The sequence below is a fragment of the Onychostoma macrolepis genome, chromosome 23 (assembly GCF_012432095.1).
Source record: "Onychostoma macrolepis isolate SWU-2019 chromosome 23, ASM1243209v1, whole genome shotgun sequence".
NCBI classification, from domain to species: domain Eukaryota; kingdom Metazoa; phylum Chordata; class Actinopteri; order Cypriniformes; family Cyprinidae; genus Onychostoma; species Onychostoma macrolepis.
Window position 1 is genome coordinate 20,496,978 of NC_081177.1, and position 6,582 is coordinate 20,503,559.

Genomic DNA, 6,582 nt, shown 5'->3' on the forward strand with positions numbered 1-6,582 from the left:
TTTTATAAAGCATGCTTCAGTGAAGGCATCCCAGACAGCAGTTGACTCTGTGCCGGATCCGTTTTCAAACCGGCAAATCCGTATTACAGTCACATCCGTTTCAGTGCTGTAACACTGATCCAGCCCGGGTCCGGTTTCAGTGGGCGGGAACTACTGTAGCAGAGCAGATCCGGGCCGCGTCCGAAACGAGCGCGTGTTCAGAACAGAAGACGTCAAAGATATTTGCTTAGATCAAAGCAATAAATTGTATTTTGAAGTAAATTAAAATAGAAAACCATTATTTTAAATTGTAATACTTCTAAATATTACTTTTTTTTCTGTATTTTTGATCAAATAAATGCTGGCTTGATTAGCATTTTGCGGAAAGAGTAAAAAAAATGTGTTGTAATATACTGTTTCAATATCTTAGAGAAACCAATTTAAGTGGAAGGATATAGTTTTTTTTAAACAATGCTTACACACAACATTCTGGTCCACACTCACACCAGATGGTGGCGGTAATGCACCAAAAAGTTGTTTGCCAACCGCCAATAAACCTTAATAGAAGAAGAAGACATCAAGAAGATCGAGGCAGACGGACTGCACGCTGTTAAAACTTCACCGAGGTATGTCACACCGTGTTGTCACACTGTTCTACTAACAAATTAATTTCTTATTATGTTGTGTACACGATAACTTAAAGGTTTGGTGTTTTTATTGCTCCTTAGATCGGTGTTGGACCGGCGAACACTTTAGGCCTATGTTATCAGAGGACTTGCTAACATGAAGAAAACGGTCCAGAGGTCTGTAATTATACGTAATTAACGAATTTTAACTTAATTACTTAATTTAAACTATAGTAATTTTGACTGCTTCCATTAAAATTTAATGTTTAAGATTGCTGCCTGTCATGGTGGGCTAGCAGTGTTAATGTTTAAGTACTAACCCTCAAGGCTGCATGCATTTATTTGATCAAAAATAAAATTAAAAAAGTAATATTGTGAAATATCATTTGAATATATTTTAAAATGTAATTTATTCCTGTGAATTTTCAGCATCATTACTGCAGTCTTCAGTGCACGATCGTTCAGAAATCATTCTAACTTGCTGATTTAGTGCTGGATTTATATTGGTGCTCAGTTATCAGTAATGATTCTTATTCTTATTATTATTATTATTATTATTATTATTAGATGTAAAAAAAAAAAAAGTTTTTGCTGCTTAACATTTTCTGGAAACATTTTTATGATTCTTTGATGAATAGACAGTTCAAAAGAACATCATTTATTTGAAATATATATTTTTGCTTCATTATACATTTTTTTACTTTTATCAATTTAATGCCTATTTGCTAAATAAAAACAGTCATTTCTATTAAATAACACACACCAAACATGTGAATGGTTGTATATCATGGTTTCTGCATATATTAAGGAGCATAACTGTTTTTCAACTGATAATAATCAGAAATGTTTCTTGAGCAGCAAATAATAATATTCGAATGATTTCTGAAGGATCATGTGACACTGAAGACGAGTAATGATGCTGAAAATACAGCTTTGATCACAGGAATAAATTACGTTTTACAATATATTCATAAAAAAACATTTTAACTGATAATTACTTTTAAAATTGTAATTAAAATATAATTTATTTCTGTGATGGCAAAGCTGAATAAATAAATGCTTTTCTTTTTAACTTTTTATTCATCAATAAATCCTGAAAAAACTATCACAGATTCCCAAAAAATTAAGCAGCACAACTGTTTCCAACATCGATAACAACGGAGTCAGAAATGTTTCTTGAGCAGCAAATAATAATATTATAATGATTTCTGAAGGATCATGTGGCACTGAAGACGAGTAATGATGCTGAAAATTCAGCTTTGATCACAGAAATAAATTATATTTTGAAGTGTATTAAAATAGAAAACCATTTTATTTCATTTCATTATTTTTAATACTTCACAATATTTTTTTTTTCTGTATTTTTGATCAAATAAATGCTGGCTTGATGAGCATAAGAGACTTGTTTCAAGAACATTAAAAACAGTAATGTGTCCAAACTTTTGACGAGCCCAGTCCCCTTGAATAAGCAGGCAGAACGCTTTCAAGCACACTGAATGATAGAAACAGAGGGGCACTGAGGAGACAGACATGTATTGCATTATATTGTTTGGTATGGTTTTTATTTATAAAATCTTTGCCAAAATATGCTTTTATTTCTGTTAACGGTATGCTCCATGTTAATTGGGTAAATGAACTGAGAAATTGTCCAGCAACACTATATTATGATCTGTTTCAATTTCAGGTTCCACCTGAGAGCCGGGACTGTCGAATAGTAAGGTGAGTCCATTTTTTTTGTTTGTTTGTTTTTTTTAGTTTTCAGTGGAGTTTGAGTTATTCAAGCTATTTGAATGCCACAATTTATAATTGAGTATTGATAATAATGAGTGCCTGATAATGTTACAACTTGTGCTGTTCAAAACATACTGTTTGTTAGGGCCGATTGAGGCTTGCAGCTTTCTGGAGAAATGCTCCTTCAAATAACTTCACACTCATCCTGAACAATATACCTGTTATAACAGTCATAGTCCTCTAGCAATGCTATAGTCTGTGTGTCATTTGGGTACAAACCCTTTTTCATCTCAAGTCGGTGATTAAAGGAAGTGTGTATGACACTGATGTCCCATGCACTAATTTCCACAGTGGAGCATGTTAATAAACTGTGACTCTTATGTGTAAGGCTTAAACATTGCCTTCCTTGCTTTGTAATACTAAATGAAACAAATACATTCATAACATATCTGTGTAATATGCAATTAGTTGTGTATTTTTAATATATAAAACGGTGGCACAGGTTCTCCTTGCTTTTCTTCTGTTATATCAGTTATTATACTTCACACCTATGGGCAGTAAGCAGAATGAACATTATCTTTGTTACACACAAAGCAGGACAAAATTACTCGATTACAGGAAAATTAAAAAATGCTAACCATGGATAACATTGATGATGTGGAAAAGAACTGGAAGTGAAAATGCTTACTGATGCTCCAGAAGGAAACACGATACATTAAAACTTTTAAACAGAATGAAGGTGTAAATTTTTCTTATTTTGCCTAAATATTTTTTTCATTTAGTACTGCCCTTCAGAAGCTACAGAAGATACTTCCCAGACAGCAAGCAGTGTCGGCCCAGATCCGGCCCACATGTGGCCCGCATCTGGCCCGCATTGATTTCACGCGGGCCAGATGTGGGCGGATCTGGGCCAACACTATGTTGCTGTCTGGGTTACATGTTTCCACAATGGTTCAATTTACCATGAACTTCAAAGTTTTCACCCCTTAATACATTTTTTTTTTCTTCTGGAGCATCAGTGAGCGTTTAAACCTTCTGTAATAGTTGCATATGAGTCCCTCAGTTGTCCTCTGTATGATTTTGAGATCCATCTTTTCACACTGTCACTGCTGGAAAGTGTTCAAATACACAAAAATGTTGGAAAAGCACAGCATTTGTGGGAGCTGAAGGATTTTTCTGAAGAACAGCAGACAGTTTAACTGTTCAGAACAAACAGGGGACTCCTGAACCACTATCACTAAACAAAAACACACAGCTGTGGATCATTCAGGGAACAACACAGTATTAAGAATCAAGTGGATGTAAACAACGGGGTCATTTTTATAAATTCAACATTTTTTTTCTCTTGTGGACAATATGTAAATATCTTATCCCTCTTATTTTGGTAAAATAATTAACATTTTGCAGATTCTGCAAGGTGTATGTAAACTTCTGACCTTATGTGTGTGTTTGTGTATATATGTACTGTATGTATGTGTGTGTGTGTATAATATATTTAATATTAATATTTTAATATTAAAAAGATATTTAATCTTTTTTTTTAGAGACAACGAAAAGGGGGGAACTGTCTTTAAGCTGTGGAGTCAGATGGAGGGCTCGCATTTACCTCAAAACGGCATTGCAGAAGACTCGAACAACTAGAACCAACTCAAGCACACAACGGTGACACACATTTGTAAGACCTTTCCCTGTGATATAAAATTTCCCTGTGGTAATTATTCAGATTCTTCTCATTCTCATTGTGTAGCACTGTTTTAAGCTTAGTGAATATTATGTACAGTAAGCACTAGAAGTAGAGACTTGTACTACTTGGGGTAGTTTTAAATTAACTTTAATTTTGCTTTTGATGCAAAAATTATCAAAAGAAAAGATGTAGTGTAGTAATTCAATTGTTTTAATATGAATATTGTTTTAGTAGTGTTCAGGACAGTAATTGTCTGTACATCTAAATCAGTTCTTTAAACTTTTTGTTGTCTAAGACCTTGATATTATACCTTAAGGGAAAAAGAAAGATATTTAATTATGTATTATGTACCCAGACAGCAAGGAGTGTCGGACCAGATCCAGCCCACATCTGGCCCGTGTGAAATCCATGCGGGCCAGTTGTGGGCCGGATCTGGGCTGACACTCCTTGCTGTCTGGGTAAGATGCTTGTAATCATTGCTTTTAAAGGTATTTATCATTTCTACTTAAATAGTCATTATCTACTTGTATGATTTGTATTATCTGGGAACTGTACAAATACTGTGGCATATGGACATTACTCTTTTTATTTGTAACTTTTAAATGCAATACTCTTTTTAAATGCATTTTCTGTAAAGCTGCATTGGAATATGTATTGTGAAAAGCACTGTACAAATAAACAAATTGTGTTTGAATTCTAGATATGTATACAACTTATTTGTGTGTGTGTATAAAGGCCTATATATAATACACAAAATGAGCTGGCCCAGATCCGGCATGGTACTGGACCAGATCCTGCCCACATTTGGGCCAAATCACCATAAAGGAATCCGCATCTGGTCTGGAGCTGGCCCAGTTCTGGCCCAGATCCGGAAAAAACGGATCCATGCCGGTATTGGCCCGTTGTGCCAAAAGACACCGGCCCAAGTCCGTTATGCGGATCTGGGCCAGAACGTCTGATGGGTCTGGACCAGATCTGGCCCAAATGATTTTTGCTATCTGGGATTATTATGAATAAATCATCAAAATTATTATTCTTTTTATCACCAATAGCAATAGTGCGAGAGGTGATGGGAAACAACAGAGACAAAGATCGTTAAATGATGTGAATATGACTTAAACTCACATGCATGAGCAACAAAGCACAATGTTCGGTTCCTGTTCATGAACTAGAACGTCTTGTTTCTTTGAATGACACAAAGGCCGAATCTTCAATCCATCAAAAGTCTTCTTTATGCAGTACATCACAAGAACAACCACAGGACAGAGTATGTGCTATCAATAAGTCAGTTCCCCTATCAAAAGCTACTCTCGATGCTGCGCTGAAAGCGCTATGGGAACATTCTTTGTTCGACCGGTTGTTGAAGCACGTGTGTCAAACACGCCAAACTTGGCTTAAATAACCTCGGTTAGGTGACGTCACTCGATTACGAACACCTGGAGGTTATAAATAGATGTGACGCAGAAACATCCTCAGGTCTTTTGTCTTCAAGGACCGCATTGTTGTGTGCGTGTGTGTGAGAGAAAAAAAGGAAAAAAAGCACGATAAAAAAAAAAAAAAAAGGCAAAGCAGGAAGCGAGTAGTTATAGATATTTATTTATATATATAAAGATAGCTGCTCACTATGGCGGATCAGCATAGGAGATGTTTACCTCCTTGTCAGAGGCAGCTCTCTGACGATGATCTCCATGCTTTCTGCTTTGAGTGTTTGGGGGAAGAGCACGCGATCCTCGGGCTCGAGGGCGAGTGCAAAGCACTGCGATCTCCTCTCCATCAAAGTGCTTCGCGCGCGGCTCGCCTTCTTTAAAAGCTCGTGGGGATCGCGTGCCGATCTGGCCGAGGCGCGTGAGACGGACTTGCCCTTTCTCTCGCGCTCGCCAGATCATGAAGCTCGCGTCCGTTTCTCAAGCGCGCGGCGCTTCTTCTGAACGGGCCGAGGAGACTTCATCTCTTGCTTCTGGGAGGTGGAGAGTGCCACCTCAGAGCGCCTCTCGTGATGAGAAAGCATATGAGGAGTTACTCGAGGTGGTTACTCGGGCAGTCGATCGGTTACACCTAGACTGGCCGCAGGAGCAAGAGTCCCCCAAGCGCTCAAAGTTAGATGACAGATATCTGTCGGGTGGTTGGGGGGAGGGGCCTCAGCGACGGTCTCTCCCCTTTTTCGGTGACCTCCATGACGAGTTAACTCGTTCATGGAACAAGCCATATTCGTCCCGTGTTCTTGTGCCATCGACGTCGATCTACTCAACTATCGTTGATGCAAAGGCATCGGGTTATATGATGATGCCCCAGATCGAAGAGACGCCGCGGGCTATCTCTCCTGGGACCTCATCATCACTGAAGAAAGCAACTCTCCCCACCAAGCCATGCAGAGTAACATCTTCATTGGTGGGAAAGCCTTTCAGGCAGCGGGTCAGGCTGGTACTGCTTTGCACACTATGGCGGTTTTGCAGGCATATCAGGCTGACCTGCTGAAAGACTTGAGCACTGGCGGGTCAATTGACGAGGAGGCGTTTTTAGAACTTCGCCGGGCCACAGATTTGTCTCTCCGTGCGACCAAGC

General features: G+C 38.1%; 1 long non-coding RNA gene across 1 annotated transcript; it reads left to right on the plus strand.

Moving 5' to 3' along the window:
- The first annotated feature begins 315 nt into the window (after positions 1-315).
- LOC131532353 (uncharacterized) lies at positions 316-4,719 on the plus strand. Its single transcript, XR_009268880.1, has 4 exons — positions 316-605; positions 708-782; positions 2,290-2,324; positions 3,881-4,719. It is a non-coding gene; the product is annotated as an uncharacterized LOC131532353 (long non-coding RNA).
- Positions 4,720-6,582: the final 1,863 nt, after the last annotated feature.